Source organism: Gekko japonicus, unplaced genomic scaffold (assembly GCF_001447785.1).
Source record: "Gekko japonicus isolate JY-2015 unplaced genomic scaffold, Gekko_japonicus_V1.1 scaffold55, whole genome shotgun sequence".
In the NCBI taxonomy this organism is placed as follows: Eukaryota; Metazoa; Chordata; class Lepidosauria; order Squamata; family Gekkonidae; genus Gekko; species Gekko japonicus.
Window position 1 is genome coordinate 889,800 of NW_015160837.1, and position 20,840 is coordinate 910,639.

The following is a 20,840-nucleotide window of genomic DNA, read 5'->3' on the forward strand; positions in this document are numbered from 1 at the left end:
GCCTGGGTGAGCAAGAAATCAATGAAGATGAAGATGAAGAAGAAGAAGAGGAGGAGGAGATGATGATGATGATTGGATTTATACCCCGCCCTTCACTACCTAAAGGAGTCTCAGAGGGGCTTACAAACTCGTTTCCCTTCCCCTCCCCACAACAGATACCCTGTGAGGTAGGTGGGGCTGAGAGAGCTCTGAAAGAAACTGCTCTTTTTTCAAGAACAGCTCTTTTCAGAACTACAGCTTGCCCAAGGTCATCCAGCCAGGTGCAAGTAGAGGAGTGGGGAATCAAACCCGGTTCTCCCAGATTAGAGTCCGCGCACTTAACCACTACACCAAACTGGCTGTGACACTGCAGTGCTGGACTCTGCCTCTCACCTTAGCACCTCCTCTCATTCTTTGAATGGGATCCTTGTAATTCAGCAAGGATAAGATGAAATTAATAACAGTAATGGCACAATGCTGGTAATACTTAGGTAAAACAGCAATTCAGAAAATGGGGAAAGATGAAGAATTATTAGACCATATTTTAACTATAAAATACCGTCAATTGTTGGGAAACAAAGGTATTATTTCAAGTAGGTAGGTTTACTAATTCAGAGGCGAGTCTCGGGAGTCTTTCAGATAAATTATTTTGCATCAGATGTTTTAATATACGTAAAAGTATTTAGGCTGTATGCAATCTGAAGCTAAATAATTACCCATGATCCAGTAAGCAAACATTCCACCCTCTCTCTGCATTAACAAGCCTCAAGGTTTTACTTTTCTGTCTCCTCCCAACCACTCCACCCTGTGGATTTTTGCCAAGGCAAGGCAACTTGTCCGAACAGGACACAGCTTTTGATAAGGTTGTGCTCACACCCCGTACTTTGACAAGGTAAGTGAAGCAATTGATTTTTTTTGTATGCAAATAAGGACAGGTGCAAAGGTAAAGTCCAAGTGAAGTCCTAAAGGCATTTCTCCAACTGTAACCTTGTAGAGAAAAAAATGGGGGATGGGGAGACGCTGGGGAACACAAATGAAAGGAAAATATATTTACTGCCTTTGATTTCTACAGTAAGTATCAAAAGAGGATCCAGACAATCTTCCAGAGCAGACTGGAAGGCCAAAACAGCCCTGCCCCCCAAACAGGGGGAGGAGGAGGTGGTGGAAGACAGACTCACTGAGGGTCTCCTGCCACCTTTCACGAGGTAGATGCCCCTGGCTCACAGTGGAAGTAACGGTGGTGGCTCCTGGGCACCTTATGGAGGGAGGGGCTGATGGCCTGAGGTTGCAGCCTACTCACACTGCACAGGACAGCAGGGGGCCCTCATATTGTGGCAGCAAGACCTCCCACTTGCCAACCTCATGGGGGCCACCCCGAGACTGGGTGTCAGATCCCACAGCCAACAACTGAGTACACGCTTATCAGAAAGGTTATACTTTACTGCAGAGCTATAGATGCAGTAACAAAGTCACTGTTAAGAATGGCGTCACCTCTACAAGCATAATGGGATATAGGGTATTCGTATGCACCCCCCCTTCCTTAGGCCAATTAGCCACATTCCCGCGCGTGGGAGAAGGAGCCCCAGGCGATTAGAGCCGAAGCTGGGAATCGAAAGCGCTCCCACGGTTCCCTGAATCCCAGACACTACACACCACCTGCAAGGCCATAGATAAGCAAGCGTTACAGAGGCAAAGAAGGAATGCGGCGGTACTTGGTACACAGGGCAAGCAAGCATCCCACCCCCAACCATTATGGCAGCATAATGGCAGCACACTAGGGTGGCAGCTCCCTCCGAGGTCATCACACCACCAGGACTTTTCTGGTGGCCTTAATGACCAATCTGCCCCTACTAGATAGCAGCCATGAAAAACTTACAAGCATTAGAGACAGATTTAACTGACAAAGCCTTTTAAATCCTAGCGATTTCAATGTGAGAGTTAAAACTGCTGGATACACTTTAGTTTGATAGCACCCCAAAGTCCACATTATCCATTCCTTTATTAACTAAATAGCAGGTAGTTTACTAATATTATAAGAATAAATTTTCAAGGCAACTCACAATACTAAAATCCACACAAAACAAGCATTTAACTGACAAAGCCCTTGTGGACGAAACAAGATTTCATCTGATGTCCAGAGAGCAGAGAGGAGCAAGTTCCAAAGAAAACAGGTCCAGTTTTCAAGAACACCACTATGTCAGTCAGTTTGGTCAGTTTATTATTACAGTCATCGACCAGTAAGTACATCTCAATTTAAAAGACAATGTAGAAAGATTCCCGGCAGTATCCTAACTGGTATGAACCAGGAAATAACTTGTAGTACCACAAAAGCTCGTAGTACTGTGTTGGTTTCCACTGCAATTTCTCAGAATGGGTTTCCACATTCAGGCATCCTCAGCTGACCTCAGCCATTATGCACAGATGAAGGGGCCCCCACCAGAAACCATGAACTCAAGCCATTTAAGGCCTTAAAGGTTAACACCAGCAGTTTGTATTGGCCCTGGAAGCAGACTGGCAGCCAATGGAACTGGCACAAGATGGCACAAGATGGAAGGCAGTAATGTACTCAGTTCAACGAGTCCCTGTAAAAAATCTGGCCACTACTTATCAAGCCGGCTGAAACTTCTGAACAGTCTTGAAAGGCATCTCCTCATACCGTGCATTACAGTAGTTCAACCTGGATGTTACCAAGTCATTTGATTACGGCCATGTCCACCTTTTCCAAAAGAGGCCACAGCAGGCTAACTGACCTAAGCTGGAAAAAGTGCACACCTGACTACTTCTATCACCTGGGCATCCAACAGCATGCCCAAAATGTGAGCTTGCGCTTTCTAAGGGAGTACAACCTCATACGATGCAAGTTGAACATCTATTCTCAGACCAGGTTTTACTCCCTAATCACAGCTCTTCTGGATTTCACTTCAGGTTGTTAACCCTCTACAGCATCCAGATACTTGTTAAACGTTCACAGCTTCCCTGAATCTTGAAGGAAAGGAAAGTAAGAGAGAGAGAAAGTATCAAGGGACTTCTGCATGCTGGTGACAAACCAAATCACTTGATGATCTCTACCAGCTGCTTCATGTAGATGTTAAAAAGGACAGTAGAAAAGAGGGAACCTTGTAGGCCAATGACTAAGGGGTCATCCCCAGCACCACCTTCTGAAACTTACCTTCCTAAAAGAACCAAAACCACTCTAGCACAGTCAAGTCCATCTCTGCCAGGCAGTTAAAAAGGATACCAGAGGCTATGGTATCAAAACTCAGCAAGTTCCAGGAAAACCAACAGGGGCCCCGGTCACACGGAGAATTTGCCGCACAAAAGGCACAAATGTCGGGTGGATTTTTGGGGCGCGATCACACCGCAACATCTGGGAAGCGTAGCGTACCCGTGCCCAACCGTGGTGTCCCGCCAAAGGTGCGGAGTGAAAAAGTACCAAGGAAAGTGCACTAGTATCTGGAAAATGCACGGCACAGGTGGGCGTCTGATCGCGGGAGCGCTAGTATCCCGTGGCATCCGGCGCCCGTCCACGTCCTGTCGCAAACCGGATGTTTTTCGTAAGTGCATGCGCACAAACACGAAACTGAAAGCAGTGCTGCTCTGTGGAACCGCGCATGTGCACAAACGCGAAACGCTTGTGTGATCGCACCGCTTCTTTGCCACGCTGCAGTATCGCAGTGTGACTGCCAGCTAACAGCCGAAGCACGGAGACTCGGGGGACCGTGTGATCGGGCTACAATGCTTTATTTTGCTCCGGGGCGAACAGCCATGTTATCTGGCCCATGTGACTGGGGCCAGAGATACAGTCCCCCTAATTAGAAGACTGCCACAGATCATCCATTAAGATGAGGTGATCATAGCTATTTTGTGCCGTGATCTGGTTGAAAGGCAGACTGAAAGGGATTCTCTGGCAATGCCTGGACCTACAGGACCACTATCTTCTCCAAGACCTTGCTCAAAAGGTGCAGACCAGATAATACCCTATAGTTATTCAAGTCAGGTTGACTTTTTTTCAATTAAAAGCCTATCAACTGCCTTTTCGAGGGGTGGTGGAGTTGTCTCTTCGGTCAAGAATGCATTGATATCTTTCACCTCCTAAGGACAGATCTCCTCTTGCAGAATTAATTAGCCATGAGAGACAGAGTCCAAAAAGCATGTGGTAGACCTTAATGTTCCAAGTATTCCATCCACATCCTTAGGTTGTACAAACTGAAAAGAATTCACAGAAACCTGGCCAACAAGAAAACTCAAGAGTATCCAAAACTTCTCTAAATAATGTGGCATCCAAGTCAGATCAAATACATGTGATATGCTTTTGTTCACAAAGTGTTTAGCAAACTGATCACAATGAATATCCAAAATATTTGCTCTTGGGGAGACTAGATACAGCCAGCCTCTAAAAATTCAGAACAATATTGCTGGTCAACAATAGCCTTTGTAGCATCCTGAAGGCTGTGTAAGGTAACAGACAACAAACAAGCAAACAAAAAGAAAACCCAAAAGTTACTATTCATTCTTAGGTAAAGAAAGCTACTTTTCCCACTCTAGAACCAAAATACCTTCAAAAACAAGAAGGATGCCCTTAACCCTTGGTCCCGGTACTTAATTTTTCATTGTCATTGATTAATCAACTAAATTTGTAGCTGATTACAGCCCTAGAAGAAAGCTATGAAAACTGGCAGAACGCAGGAAACATTTTCGTATGCATGAATAAAGAGGTCCTTGAATAATTACTGAAATTTGCTAGGATGCAACTAGGAAACAGGAAATGTTTGATACAGTAATCACAAGCTGGCTGTTTTGTTTTGATGAAGAGCAACTTATAACCTGAACTAGTACAGTAACCTTATCAATGCAATGTACCTGCCCAAATATCTGGGAGTGGGCAGGATCAAATATTCGTGGGCTGGGAATAAATTAACTTTAATAAATTTTCTCTTCATTAGGTATTCATACCACACAGCAGAAATAATCTGATCTATGAAGTTTCCACTATGAAACTTTCGCGCCCACATGATCCTGTGCACTACTTCTCTCACCCCTGGTTTTATATCTATTAAACCTTACTGAGTGCCTCCAGCCGCCTCCATGAGACAATGTGCACCCTTATCAGAGCAGAATGTTATCTGGCTTCCTGTCTTGAGCTACGGCTTCCATAGACAAACAGATGCATAGCTGGGCAAGAAGAAAAACCGACTTCTGAAAATCAATGAAGTATGTAGAATGGTATTACAGTTTTTCCTTTCCAAGTAGAAAGGAAAGAGCTTTTTTTTTAATTAAAAAAACTTTTGAAAAGGACTTTAAAGAACAAAAACTTAGAATTATGCACAATCTAGCCAATGCCAAAATCACACTGACTTTAATGGAAAAGATTTAGGTATATGCTCGATTCTCCGAATGAAATCAATGAGAATTTTAATGAAACAACTTAATTTGGGCAGGATTGTCCTTACTTTCGGTTATGAATATCTTTACCTTGCAAAACAAAACAAAACACCGGACTGACAGAGAGACAGGGAATGGGTTAATCCTGCTTCTCAGGTCAGAGGGCAGTTTGAGGACAAGAATCTGAGACACCCCACATCCTAATACTCTACTCAGGACTTCAGCCTCTTGATGCTTTTGGTTTAAGAATGCAAAAAAAGTCATGGGAACAGTGTATGCCACAGAGCACCACGTGTAGTATCCACCTCACGGTTCAGTTATCAAAGCCTGGTGAGGGTAAGGCTTATTACGCACAGTAAAATCTAAAGCTGCCTTAACACTTCAGTTAATAAATTCATGTGTATATTTTAGATCACTGTAGACCCACAACATTTGGTTAAGAGCTCATGAGTGGGCCACAGCATTACATAACTCCACCCTCTACTTTAACGGCACTTTGTATTAATTGCGGCTAGGGGTGTACATTCGCATCTACCTGAGCCGAAAATATACCCCAAAAAAGTTATTGGTATTTTTCAGGTATATTTCAGCTTCCCGAATGTATCCAGATATATTTGGGAATTACCGGTAGATCTGAAAACAGTGTTTGTTGGGCTTCTACTGCAGTCCCTTTAAACTTTAAAGGGACTGCAGAGAGGCGGTCGGCGCAACAACTGGTGGAGCTCGGAACGCTCTGAGACGCCCAATTCCTTTCTGCTCCGTTTGGGGTCTCTCGACTTCCGGGAGAGCCACGCCAGATCTCCCGGAGACAGATCTGGAGCAGGGGACTTTGCTGTGGCCCCTCCCATGACTGGCAAATGCGGGGGGGGGGTGTCCACTTCGTGCCCCGAAGCAGGAGTGGTCTGTGAAGGAGAGCGTGGTCGCCATGTTCTCCATAGCTGCTGCCTCCCTTTTTATCTATATTTAAATTTCCATGGATTATAATTACAGCAACAAGCAACATAGAAGGAATCTTCAAATTAAAGAATTGTGAGTACATATATCTTCAAGTTTAAAGAGGCTTAACAAAACGCCCCGAATTTAATGGAGTAAAATGAAAAAACAAAGCGGCCAGGAATGGAAAGAGGAGTTAAGCATGGAAGTGCTATTTTTTTGTCTTTGGGGCAACACTGATTGTTCTCCTTGAAAGAGTCTGAGAGTTCAATTGAACGGTATTTAATTCTGAAACTTGAATGAGTTTATGTGAATAGAGTGAGCAGAGTGATAAAAATGGCGCTAACAAGGGGAGCTGACATGGAGGAGGAAATGGATGAAAGTATGTTGGTGGGAGAAATGTCGGTGGAACTGTTTCTAAAGATCTTAAAGGAGGGAATACAAAAGGGTATTGAACAAGCGTTTGCAAACTTACATAACCCTCAAATGGAGATAGAGAGCACTGAAAATTTGGAACAATGTATACAGAGTCCAGAGGAGATTTCTGCATGGCAGCAAGAAAAGGAAGGTACAGAAATGTTATGTTTGCCGACCATAAGGCAAAACAAGAAGACAACTAAAATGAGCTATTTGAAGAGGGAGAAGATAGAACGAAAGATACAAAGATTTCTACCCAAAAAAAAGAAAAATTGGAAAAAGAAAAGACAAGAACGATGTGTGTGGAAGGCTAAAAAGGACAAAATTGTATTGAGACAGAATTTCCCAAAAGCCATTGAGGAGAGATTGAAAATGAACTATCACTCAAGGTAATTAAGTTGTATGGAAGAGGATTAAATTAATATTAATTAAATGTTGGAGTGGTTAAATTAGGTAGGCTTAAGATATATTCAAAAGGCAAAAGAGAGGGTAATAATGTTTATGTAACTTTTTCTTTCTTTTTTGGGTGTGTGTAAACTGGAATGAATTGATCTGATTAGTGTTAAAATGGGGGAGGTTTGGTATGTAGGTTGTATAGAAAAATGATTAAGCATAGTGATAAAATATATTAGAAACTAATGTATGGAAAATACCTAAGAAATGAGTGCAGAATATTGGATGTTAGAGTACTTTCTCAAAGTAAAGATGTTATCAAGTTTGTTAAAGGACAAACCTGACTTGAACAGTTGTGAGGTAGACAATGAAAATATTGAATTAATAAAAATAAAATAAAATAAAAATAATATTAAACTAGAATAACATAAAAATTCAAAACCTATGACTTATGCTTATTATCATAGAAACATGAAATCTATTGTATGTTGGAGTCAGTAGGAATTTTTCCAGCATTTGTCTCGAGAGAACAATGTTGATTATGAGAATCTTAAAAACTATTACTAATGGATACATGTACTTGATAATTACTCTATTTAGTGATTGATTAGAAGAAAAATGTAATTATGCTTGTTTGACCTATTGCTGTTTAGAACTTATCCGTAGTATAGGGTGTCAACTGGATGGATTGTTTATTTAAAATATGTTATAGGTGTGTGCATTATAGTGAAAACCCTATTAAAATATATTTTAAAAAAAAACTTTAAAGGGACTGCAGAAGACAGCCCAAGGATCAGCAGTGCCAGAGGGAGCAGACTGTTCCACTGGCTTGGCTTTGGGTTGGCTTCTCGTGCAGCCTGGTTTAGACCATGCTGCAGGAGAAACCATCTCAGCTAGAAACAGTGTTTAGACCTCCCTGCAGCATGCAGATCCTGGAGCCAGCTTCTCCTGCAGCACATTTTAAACCGCACTGCTGGAGAAGCAAAGCCAGCCCTAGGATCGGGCTGGCTTGGTTTTAAACTGGTTTTTTTCTTCTTGGGTCTATTGGACCCCCCCCCCAAATGTGGATTTCCTAAAATCCCGGATTTCAATGCCATACTGGTATTATGATCTGGGATTTTTCAGAAATACTGAGATTTTTTCATGTCCAATAGACCCAGAACCGAGAAATACCGATTTAAAAAAATTGCACACCCTTAACTGTGGTTAACCAGGACTTCCATTTAACACGGATTTGAAGCCAAATTTTAAAGTTGGTTTTAAATCTTGTTCAAACAAGAACCTCAATTTATCTTTCCTGGCATTAGCACTGATGCTGATATAACACCTAACCAAGGTTAAGGAAAGAGGAGGAAAATCAGCTGGAAAATATGTCTGTATCACCAACGAGAAAGATGTGAAAAAGTGAAATACTGGCCCCAGTGACAGAGATGAAGGCGGAATTTTTGCTAAGCGAAATGCATGTGGCCTACAGGATACATAAAGAAAAATAATCTGCCTGGGGAAATTGTCGTAGGATTCTCAAAGAGGCATGTAAGGGATGCAATCCTGAAAGCAGTATCTGGAGCACCCCTGAGAGCTGGGGAGAGTGTTATCAGAGTACTGAAGGATATTCCATTTGAAATAAGACAGCGGAGAAAGAAATATAAAGACCTTGTTCTTTTTCTTCAAACAAATTCAATTGGATATAGATGGCTAATTCCAGAACGCATCACCTTCAAAATCAAGGATAAAAAAGAAAAGATTGACTCTTTTCTGAAAGCAAGAGAATTTTTAAGAGTTCAGCTGGGAGGGCCAGAGGAGCAAGAAAAAGAAGAGGACAGCAAGTCCAGTGGCGAGCTGGACTCGGGTTCTTCCGGAGAGGACTCTCTGTCAGAGAAAGGGGCAGTAGCTCCTAAAGGTCCTTATAAGTTGCGGAAGAGACTGGATAAGAAGAAGTGAAGGCTGAAGGACTCTGAATTGTGCCTTTGAAAAAATTTGAATTGAGATGCTTTGGGGTATTTCCTTATATCAGTTAAATTTAAGATGTGGGAAAAGTTAACAGAATATGTGACTCAGTTTGTAATGAGATTAATATGATTAAGACTAGATGTGTATTCAAGATGATCAGAAGATCTCCTCTCTTGGGTTTTTAGTCAGTAGTGGGTATCTTTTCTTTATCCCCTAAATGTAGTCCCCCCCCCTTATTTCTGTTATAGTTTGTAGTTATAATAAAAATGCAATAAAAATTCCCCATTGGGGAGAAAAAAAAAGAAACATGTGAAAATATTAGTATGAATCAAAGATACAAGCAGATATGAATTGCGAAAGTCAGAAATAAACACATTGCAGGAGCACGCATGTGCCTGTATGAATCTGGTAAAAACCAACCAGGGAAGAAGAATAAAAAAGATGAAAGGGATGGTAAAATGATTAAACAAATCTGGATTTTTTTTCCCAGAGAAGCAATTTGGTAACTCCCTGATGAGCCAAGCTTTTCAAGCTGCACACTGACCACATGTACCAAACAGACACATACCATTTCCCCCATTATGGATAAGATTAATATATAAAATCTGTAGCCATTTGAGCTTTCTATTTTGCTCACATAACTGTTATGCTAGTTCCCCTTGGAGAACATCAACAATGGTTATTAAAAACCCTATAAGGAAACCTTGGCATTTAGACGAAGCCTTAATATAGGGAAGAGTTAATTTCGTTCCTTAGACTAACCGTGCCAGATATCAAATGATGAACTGAAAGCCACCAGCCTTGGAATGAAAACACAAACCTTCAATTCCAGTCATACAGAAGACTTACTTTAAGGGGGTGAAAGCATCATCTCCTGCTGGCCAGTGGGGCTGTTTAAACATCTCTCAGAACATAGGTATTACAAAATCAAGTCTCATAAATTATAATCCTTTTACGTATGGAGAATTCTAAATAAAATGTAACTGTGTTTACACACACTGGCTTCAAATACTATCAGCTTATTGTCAAGTCACAAGCAAAGCTACAAAATTAAACTACTTGTTTTTAAAAAAGCAATTACAATACAATACAGGTCTAGAAGCACAGGCCATCATTAAAGCAATCAATTTGTAGAAGAGGATACTTCAGGAATTAAACTTCTACCCCATCACCTAAGAAATGCACTATTTTATACTGAATAGGCTAGAATCTAATCCAGCCTAAAGGCTGAGAGAGATGCTTCAGATAATGCTTCAATCTTCTTCCTCCAGCCTTGTCTGTAACTTTTTAATCAGTGCTGTGGAAAGTATGGGCAGATTACAGAAAGGACACCGAGCGAGTCTATATATTTATCAACTTGTATGTTTTAGTCATCTCAGAACTGTATTGTGTCAGATAAAGGTGAGGCTCGTATGTTTTTGAGTTCTCTCACAGCAAGAACTTTCTTCATGTAGAAAGCTAGAAGACTAGGAAGAGATTCCCACTCAACCTACTCCCTAATATGCTAGGGTTTGTTTGGTTTTTAAAATATGGAGGCACATTTAAATATGTAACCCCACATTCATTCTGAACAGACATAGTCACAGAGAACTATACCGCGTGCTTTCTCTGACTGCGTGCATCGGATCATAGTGCTCATAGCTTACAATCCAACATTCCAATTCGAAGCACATAGGAAATGTTATCATACCGTGATGGGAGCAATCCAAAGGATGCCAATGCTATCCATTTCCTGTAGCCAGCTCTGGGAAATGACACATAGTCCTTATAATTGCAAGCAGCACCCCCAGTTTAAAGCTACATGTGTACTCTGATGTATACATGTTCTTATTCATTCTTATTAATTCCTTATCCATTTCAATGAGAAAGGGCATCCCTGAATGAATACCTGTTTTGTGTATGGGAATGGCCACTTTACTAAGATTATTCCCTGTTGTGGACTTGCTGCTGCTGTGAAAGCAGAGGCATTAACGACGGCAAAGTCGTTATCTGCCATATATCTGCCATTATCTCTTCCCTATCCTGCCTGCCACCCCCCACCATTACCAGGGGTTTTTTGCCTGTTTTTCAAATGGAAACTAAGTATATTGCTATAGTATTATGACACAATAATAGTATACCTACTATGGATTTAATAAAAGCTGGCACAACATGTGTGCAGAGAGGACAGTAAGCACAGGGGGATAGGAAGAGAAAATGGTACAAGATGTGGACGGGGTTCAGAAATTTGCACCTTCCCATCCACTTTCTAGGAAAACCCACTGACTGATGTTTCCAAAAAGCCTGGAGCAAAGCAGGTTATGGGAATATTGGATCATACCATGGGAAACCACAGAAGGCAATGGAATGAGCACGAATGGAAGATGACGTCATGTGGATGCTTTGAAACGCCCGCTCCTATTTGAGAGTGGAGACACTGCAAATCCTGCATGCAGAAGCAGTCTCTAATAGGGGGGTGCATTTTTTTGGGGGTATTTTTCAGTTCAGGTTTACTGGACCCCCCCCCCCCCAATTTCAGAATTCCCTAAAAATCCCGGATCCCAATACTAGTAAAGTATTCTGATCTGGGATCTTTTTTGAAAATCCTGAATTTTTTCCCGGTCTAATAGACAAGAGAAGAAAAAAATGCACCCCATTTAAAGGGATTGCAGAAGAAAGACCAAAAAAACAACAGAACATCAAGAGCAATCTGCTCCCACCGTTCAGCTGTTTTTTGCGGCTTTGCTGATCTTCCTGGTAATCCCCAAATATATATGTTTATTTTCAGGATATTTTTTTGTTCTCCCCAAAAAAATCCCAGATACCTTTGGGATGCCGAAAAAAAGATGAAAAATACCAGTAAGGTATTTTTCGGATATATTGTCAGCATGGATAGATCCAAATGCACACGCCCAGTCTCAAGTGAACAGGAAGCACTTTCGAGCAGTTCAAGCACTCAAAGTTCCTATATCCAAAGGACCAGGAACTGGTCTAACCGCCATGTCAGACTAGACTTAAACACATTTTTCTTGGCAACAAATGCATTCGGGATTCATGGGATTCACTTTCAAACAAATGTGATAAGACTCAGAATACCAGTAAAACATTAATATAAATATCATGACAGTCCACAATCCTAAACTACATTCTACTGCCGCCAACTGCACTGAAGTCAAGAAGACTCTAAGCATGTAAAGTATTTTGGCTCAGTATTCTGCCCATGTCTGTATATGTTGCATAGTTTTAATATTTTTAAATAGTTGCAACTAACACATTCAAAAAATGTATGCGTTTTGCAAATGAAACTCACCCAAAGATAAATCTGTTTTATACTCAAATATTTTCTTGAAATCTATATTTCTGAGGATAAAAAAAGAGCACACACAATATGTCATCAGTTCATCTCTACGTGGAATGGGGACAGCCAAAGTCACACAGTTTAAAATCCCGCTGATTTTGATGGGAGAGGGATAAACACCTGCTTGAAACCAACAGGACCAGATTTTCCCCTGTATTTACACACTCCAGACCAGGTCTAACTGAGCATAGTTATGCATGACTAGTTGCACCAGAATGTAGCTTAGGACAGTCATCCTACTCTATATGCAACTGCATGGATATCAATGATGGTATCTACATCTAGATGCACAGCTGACTGAAACACATGGTTCCTGTTGAAGCAGGTGTCAAGGATGTGGAAGTCTGCATCCATGCATAGATCTCTTTATCTGGATTAGGATGGTGAAGTACAGCAAGCTTCAACACACTCAAAGTCAGGTACAGAAAAATTACTGTTGTATTTATCTGAAAACGTTTTGCAAAACATAGTAGGATGTGTACAATTTACAGTGAAAGCATTCGAGAATATGATGCATGGGTGGAGGACCCCTTTTTGAAGAACAAAAGCTGTAAGCTTCCTCTGAATTATGAGAAAAACACAAAACCCAAGCATTTGTAAAGGACAGAGGATATTTGTTCCATTTTCTTGCAACTCATTAAAAAACCCTCCAAGCATTAAAATTAATAGCAGTCGTTTATTTGACCTCAATGGACTTTGCCTCAAATGCTTAATGTTGGCCTTAATCACTCCTAATACTAAAGTGGTTGGCACCTATTGTGACCACAAAAGCAACAAAACCAGGCCACATGGAGACAACTCAGGGGTTTCTACTCCCCAGGTATACACACAAACATGACTCTCTCTTTGCAAAACTACCAGCCCCCACACAAAAACAGCCTAATGAGGATTCAGTATGCTTCAGAAAGTCAGGAATGTTGGATACCAGTTAAAAGAAAAAAGGGTAGGGGAAAATTCTCGGGGGGGGGGGGGAGATTTTGGAGGATGGGACTCACGAGCCCTGCAAACAGTCACACTGCCCTTAACCTTTCAGCCACATCATATTACAACACCATTAAGCGGACACTCTACACAGTCCCTGCTTGCTGCCAGGTTCGGTTTGCTCGCACAAGCACCTTGCTCCAGCCTCCTCAAGCTTCCTCCGTTCTCTTTTTCTTGCAGAGCATGAGAAAGGAATTCTGACTTTAAAAACCAATTCTGGTGACTTGCAACATATAAAGGAAGGTTAACTGCAGTTAGGTTTCTAAATAACAATTTGAGCCAGGTCGCGAAGAGTCGGACTCGACTGTGCGACTGAACAACAGTCAGGGTTGCCAACTCCCAGGTGGTAGATGGAGATCACCTGGTATTACAGCTCCAGTTCCCCTGGAAAAAATGGCCGCTTTGGAAGGTGGACTCTATGGGACTGTACCCCACTGAAGCCCCTCCCCTCCCCAAACCCTGCTCTCTTCAGGCTCCTCCCCCCAAATCTCCAGGTATTTCCCAACCTGGAGCTGGCAACCGTAGGGTCAGAATTGCAGTTTGTGGGGGAAAGACTCGTCGTGATTAACTGAGGCACCTGCATTCATATATGGCAGGTAAACCAGAGTGGGTGCATGCGTGAGCCCGGCAACAAGCCAGGATCAATGCGATGTCTGAATGTTATTTCTTCACTCCTCACCAGCAAAACCAAAAAAACAATGCTTCTGATGTTCAGAGTTTTCTCTCAGAACTTGCCCTCGTGTGCTCACTGCCTACCCGTCTTTCATTGTGAGTGAATCTTTCCCAATATGATATCCTTTTTTATTTCAATGAGAGGCATAGAAGAACTATAGTAACCTACTCCACATGGAGATTAAGAAACTCTTCTAACAATGAGTACCCAGGTATCTCCTTTAAAGGACGTACCGAAGAAAGACAAACATTTTTCAAGGAAGCTTTAGGACTATAGCATATTGTATTACGGTAGTGGTAGAATTCAGTGAACAGGGAGTAAGTTCCCACTACAAATGATTAATTTCCTGAACCACCACCATCGTATGGAAATATGGCCTTTTATTAGCATGACTACCAAATCTAACCAAAAGGAGACTACGAAGTTTCGTGTGCAAGCAAACATCTTCCTTGTGCATGAAAGCTTATACCCTGAATAAAGTTTTGTTGGTCTTAAAGGTGCCACTGGACTCAAACTTTTCCCCACTGCTTCAGACCAACACGGCTATTTATCTGGATCTAGACTACAAATTGATACCTTCCAGAACAGATACTGAACATATTTTTAGATAAATGGATGCATGTTTAGAGCTGAATACACTTTCTTGGAATTACTTCCAGTTTACAACACTACAGTTATTTAGAACAAACAAAAAAAACCGGGAAGAGTTAAACCTGTTATCTTCTTTCCAAAAGTCAAAATGAATTCTTAAGGATACACAATCACTCCACTCAGATTCTAATGGGGCAAAGTGTGTGTGTGTTCATTAAAAGGTTAACTTAAGGCTTCTTGTGCTGACATAACATGTGCAGCTTAGGCAATCGTGAGTGTGTAGAGACATGATAATTCACTGGGTGGGGACTGGGAGTTGCAGGGCAGTGACAAGGGGCCTGGCCTGGGCTACTGATCTACCAGAAAACAGCCCGAAACAGGAAAGAGCACACATATGCTACTTGGAATGTATGACGCAAACCCCAGCCTTGAAACAAAGAACAGGAAACAGCTCTGTTGGCTGGGCTGGAGAGAAAGCAGATAGAAACATTTAAGCGGCCCTCCCTGACCCCTGTATTCATGAGCAGCTGGAGTTTTAAAAACCCAACACCACCAGTGGGTGTAGGGGTTTGGTCTCTGGGTGTGAATAAAAATGACTGTCCTGATGCAGGAGACCTGCCCTATTGACAAAAACTGAGCAAGTATCCACACTAGACAACCTAACTGCAACACGTGTGTGTGTTTTCTCAGGTCATAACAACTAACTTTTCCAAACACTTTTTAAAAATCTAGTAATTTAGGAACACACACACACACACACAGTGTTATCAGGACACTAACCAGACTTTGTGCCAATTGCGTCTCTCTATGCCTATATATATTTTAGATTAATACTGGGAGACTATTTTGTTGATTAAACAAGATTAGAACTTCCAGCCTCCCATCTCCATAAGATTCCATTAGTATGCTGGTGCTGAACTATCAATCTAGCACTCTAATGATATCACTGAGAGTGAAATGTTGGTTTCGGAAATAGTTTATGGAAAATAAAAAGCCTGCACATCACTGAAACATACTATAGGAAGAAAACAGCAGCTAAACCACAACATCCTCCTCATAGACACCACAGAAGTCCATTTTATATCTGAATTCATCTCTACGCATTACACCAATTTTATGGTACTAATATTTAGCTACAGCGTAATTATGAACGAAATGCATAGCATGAATATCACAACTGCTCAGCCGGACCCAGACATGGGGATGTGATATATCACGTAAAGGAGCTTTACAGCATCCTGTGTTGATTTAAATTTAGGAACTTTCCAGATTAAGAACCAAATGAATCTTTGGGCTGGCTACTTCAAATTTCTACTGTTCCCACTGATTTTAACTTGAGACGTTTCGGTATTACTAGGCCATGCTGCTAACTGATACACATTTTCTAAGTACAGTATCATTTTTACTTTGTGATTCTGAGATTCACAAATGCAAGTATAAATAACATTCTGATTTCTGTAGTTCCACCTGTCGATAAGATCTATTTGACACCGTTCACTTCATTTAATCCTCTACTTTAGTTATCAGAATAGTACAATTTTGGTACTGGCAATTTACAGCACTGAGGCTGCTGTTCAGCTTCTGGCTAGGTTTCATTATTACTGGGCGATCTTGTTACTTTTAAAGGTTATCTCATTTTTCAGGTCTTCTTTGGCTTCCCTTTGTTTACTTGGTATATAACCAAGTCAAAGCAAAACTTGGACATCTGCTTAGAGAAAAAGCTACTATTCATTTGCCCGGGTGGGAAGTTAATATGAAAGCATTAGTGTCACAAAATATTTTACAGCTCAGGAAACATACATGATGCAGCTCACTACTAGGGATTATTATTTTTTTGATCCAGTCAGGATTTCAGCATTTCCATCTAACGTATCAGGCCACAAGAATAAGAACAGTTCTTACAACTAGGCTATAAAAAAATACACATGCTGCAACTTTTTTTTTGCTTTTTGGTGCAGGTAACACATTTTTACAGACTTTAAAAGTTACCATTTAAAAAAAACATCAAGGGCTTTGGCATCCAATCAAGGCTTAGGTTTTCCCAACACTTGAGCAATCAGTATTAAGTCCTATGTACTGTGGCACTTCCTGTCTTTATAAGAGGCCATACACAACCACTGACAGTCCAGCTGTAATAATTCAGCACTGAAATGAGAGAAGACAACTGATTTACAGCCAAAACCTACGTATGTTTACTCAAAAGTAAGTCCCACCGAATCCCTAGCAAGTGTGCTTAAAATTGCAGTCATAATCTAAAGAATTCTGCATTAAGAAGCTACATGGAAACATGTTTTGTTTGGGTAATTTTAGCACATCTTCTTCCAGCAAGAGTCGCTCTCATTATATTCTATATCTATGGCATTCAAGTATGAAACTAATGTGTGACAAAAGTACAAGATAAAAAGTACTGCATGGGCTTTAAAAGCACAGGGAAAGAAACTTTCAGAAAGCAAGGACTCAGAACGTCATTTTCCAAACACTTTCTTTACCTTTCATGTCCTGTGTGAAAGGTTTCCACCATTTTTCCCTAACAAAATTTAATTTTCTAATCCCATATCAATGTTGCGTATGTTCTTCAAAACATTTTGAGCTATACACTGAGTTTTACTGAAACTTTTCTTTAGGGGAAAAACCCCAGACAAATCACCTTTCCTTCAGTGCTATCGTTCTTACCATAATTTGTTCCAAGAAAATTACATATTTCCAGGTTAAGAAAAATATTTGCATGCCAAAAGAAGCAAAAAGACTTAAAGCTCATTTTCCTCTTCCGTGAGCAAATAAATTGGCGGATAAGAGAGATGGAACTCCAGCTTTCAAAAAGCCACCCATGAACCAAAAGCACTTTAGATAGTGCTACCCTCGTGAGACGGAGAACCTCTCTCGCAGGTCAAGTGACTCCACTAAAGATAATCACGGTATAAATCCCCCCTGCCCCCCGTCACACAAATGTGTTGTCTTCTCCAAAAAGGGAAAAAACCCACCAAGCTGAATATATGAGAGAGAGGCTACGTCTGCTGATGCACTCCTTGGAGTATATCCTTCCCCACTGCAATGACAGCAAAAGTTGGTCTCCCTCACCAGCCTACTAACCCTACTGACATACTATTGATCTCAACATGACTTTTCCAAGGCGGTTGCAATGCTGGCGATGGGAAGGATCTGCCGGCGTTTAAAAGCGTCCTGTGCACCGGAGACAGTGTCGTATTATTTTCCCAACGGAAGACAGGAAAGCATCCCAGGAATTACCAAGCGAAGTCAACCACATCCATCAGACTTGTGCTTCCGTCTCTCTCTCTCTCTCTCTCTCTCTCTCTCTCTCTCTCTTTTAAAGTCTCTCAGGCAAGCAGTGGTGGCATCCAGGCTTCTGTGAGATGCCCCTTACTCCGTAGCTCCGTCGAAAGGATGAATGGCTCTCATTTCAGAAGACAGATCCAGTTGGTCAGCCGTATTTATTATTATAATATTTAGTATAATGCACTTGGTCAAGTGTGTGGGCGCACGAAAACTCATACCTCGAATAAAGCTTTGTTGGTCTTCAAGGTGCCACTGGAGTCTAACTCTGTCGTCCGGTTTCAGAAGTTGGGAAAAGGTGTGTGTGTGTGAATCCCGCAAAGAGGAGAGCCAGCCTCCCCCCGCCCCCGCAAGCCACCCCGCTTACAATCCACATCCAGTCCAAAACGCACGAGTGTGAACGGCCGCGTCCCCTTCCAAGCCGCGATATTGGCATCTGGTAATCCGAGTGGCGAGCTCTTCTCTTCCTCCACCTCCGGGATGGGCGTGGGGCCAGAGATCCCACTCTCCCCCCCCCCACCCCGACCTCCTGCCAGCCACCTTTGCAACTTTGTGCAGCTGCACGAAACGTTTCCCCGAAGGCCACTTTTCTGCGCCTCTCCCAGGCAGCAACGCACACACAGACACACAAACGAGGGGGAAAGGAGATCCCTTCCAGTGTTCCCTCTAAGCTGAGTGAGCTAGCTCAGTTTTTTAGCCTCCAGCTCACCGATTCTGGTCTGAGCCCAGGAAGGATGGGGCTCCAGAGGAGACCGACTGATGCAGCAGCCAAATCGCTGGCTCGCCCCTTTTTTCTTTTTTTTAATCATTAATATTTTATTGAGAGTTTTTGAAAAATGGTACAACAAAGGTAAAACATAAAGCATTAACTTCCAGATGTCTAGACCTTCAAAATATATTGAATGCAGGGCAACAGAACCGAATAATATCTAATAAAAGTTTAACTTAAGAATTGCTCGCCACTTTTAATGTCGGTACACTTTTCCGCTCACCAGACCCCCGCAGCTCCGAGGCAGCACTGAGTCCCCATCTCGATCTTTGTGCCCCGAAGGACCCACCGCCTCCCTCCCCGACCCCTTTCTCCAATTCTCCCCCCCCCTCCAAAATAAAGAAGAAGAGACACGTCGCTTTCCGGAGAGTCCACCACAACCTCCCCCCCATCCCCCCCGACTTACTTTTGCAACTTGAGCGACGCGAGGGCAGGAGGCGCAGAAGTGGCTCCTTCGAAGGGGCGGGGAAGAAGAGTTTGTGCCGGGCTGGGGTTCTTTTTTTGGGGTGTGTGTGTGTGTGTGTGTGTCTTTTCCTTTCTTTCCCTTCCTTTCGCTCCGTCCCTGGGGAGGCAGGGCAAGCAAGAGGTCAGGCGGGCTCGCCCCCCAACCCCGTCAGCGCGAAGGACTGGGCTCCTGGCTCGGCTCGCCGCCTCCTTGCTCCGCTTCCCACCCCTCCCTCCAGCCCAGTCCGGCAAGGGCTCCTCCTGGCACTCGGCAGCCGCTGTCACATGACGCCCCGGCGCCGCTGGCTCGCTCGCTCAGCCAGGCTCCCTGGGCCGGCGGGGTAACTAAGAGGGCGGGGAGGGGAGGGAGGGGAGGGGAAGGGTCAGGGAGGGGCGCGCGCGCGCCACAGAGAGAGAGAGAGAGAGAGGGAGAGGCTCGCCCAGCCAGCCAGGCGGACCGGCAAGGGCTGGGCGTCTCCCCTCCGCCGCCGCCGCCGCCTGGGCGGAGGCCTCTCCTCCTCCTCCTCCTCCCTCCTCGCGCACCACAATCCAAGCCAGGGGTCGGGGCGAGGCGAGTCACTCTCGGGCCGCCTCCCTCCCTCCCTCGCGCGCAAACAAGTCAGGCACGCACGGGGCTCTTCCCTTCCCGCGGGCGGGCGGGAGAGGAGGAGGGCAAGGCTCGAGACGAGGCGCGGAGGAGGAGGAGAAGGGCTCCCCGCGCGGACGCCGCCGCCGCCGCGCCACTTAATTACACCCCCTCCCCTCCCCTCCCCTCCCACCTCGAGGTGGAGCCGCCCTGCTGACAGAACTCGCCCTGCCAGCTGCCGCCGCCCCCCCCTCTCCCTCTCCTCGTCGGGCGGAAAGGGGGGGGGAGAGGAAGAAAAAAAAGAAAGGGCGTGTGCACCTGGCACCCGGGGCTCGGCATGACACGCCGAGGCGCGCACGCCCTCCCTGGAAGCGAACCCGCAGCGCCGAGAACAACAACAGCGGCAGCGACACCAACACACACACACACACACACCCGAAAAAAAAAAGCCCAAGGGGAAGGAAGGGAGGTGCCGCGGAAGGAGGCGGCTGCTGCTGCTGCTGCGGCCGCTGCTCAATTAGCTTGGTCACCACAAAGGCGCGGAAAGCACGAGGACAACGCGCGGGGCCTCGGGAGAGGGCAGGGGGAGAAGAGGCGCGGCGGAGGAGCCCCCCCGGAGGGTGGCCGGTTTGGGGGCCGCCGCTGAAAGGCTAGGCTCAGGTCCATCAGCACCACGGGCGAGGCCAAGCAACGAGGGACTGGAGACCAGCATGATGTGTGCTGGGAAAGATTGGAGGTCAAAGAAGACGGGGACGGCAAGGGATGAGAGGGTTAGGCAGTGTCATCGAAGCAACCAACATAAGAACATAAGAGATGCCAATGTTGGATCAGGCCAAAGGCCCATCCAGTTCAACACTCTGTATCACACAGTGGCCAGAAATACCAGGTGCCATCAGGAGGAGGTCCACCAGTGCAGTGGGGCCAGGACATTAGAAGCCCTCCCACTGTTGACCCCCCCCCCCAAGCACCAAGAAGACAGAGCATCACTTGCCCCAGAGCCCCTATCTATACCTTGTGGCTAATAGCCACTGATGGACCTCTGATGGACATGAAATTGAGCAAATTTCAGAGGACTGCGGAAGACAGGAGGGCCCGGCGTGATCTGGTCCATGGG

At 43.8% G+C, this 20,840-nt stretch overlaps 1 protein-coding gene across 5 annotated transcripts in view; it reads right to left on the minus strand.

Moving 5' to 3' along the window:
- The window catches only part of KLF3 (Kruppel-like factor 3 (basic)), a 44,817-nt gene extending 25,382 nt beyond the window's left edge, over positions 1-19,435 (minus strand). Inside the window, exon 1 of one of the 5 annotated variants that reach the window (XM_015418379.1) lies at positions 19,103-19,435. The gene's annotated coding sequence lies outside the window, so the exon portion shown is untranslated. Of the gene's footprint in view, positions 1-17,309; positions 17,334-17,617; positions 17,645-18,148; positions 18,209-18,919; positions 18,939-19,102 lie in introns of those variants that run through there. The other 4 variants (XM_015418407.1, XM_015418398.1, XM_015418393.1 and 1 more) reach the window with 4 other exon arrangements.
- Positions 19,436-20,840: the final 1,405 nt, after the last annotated feature.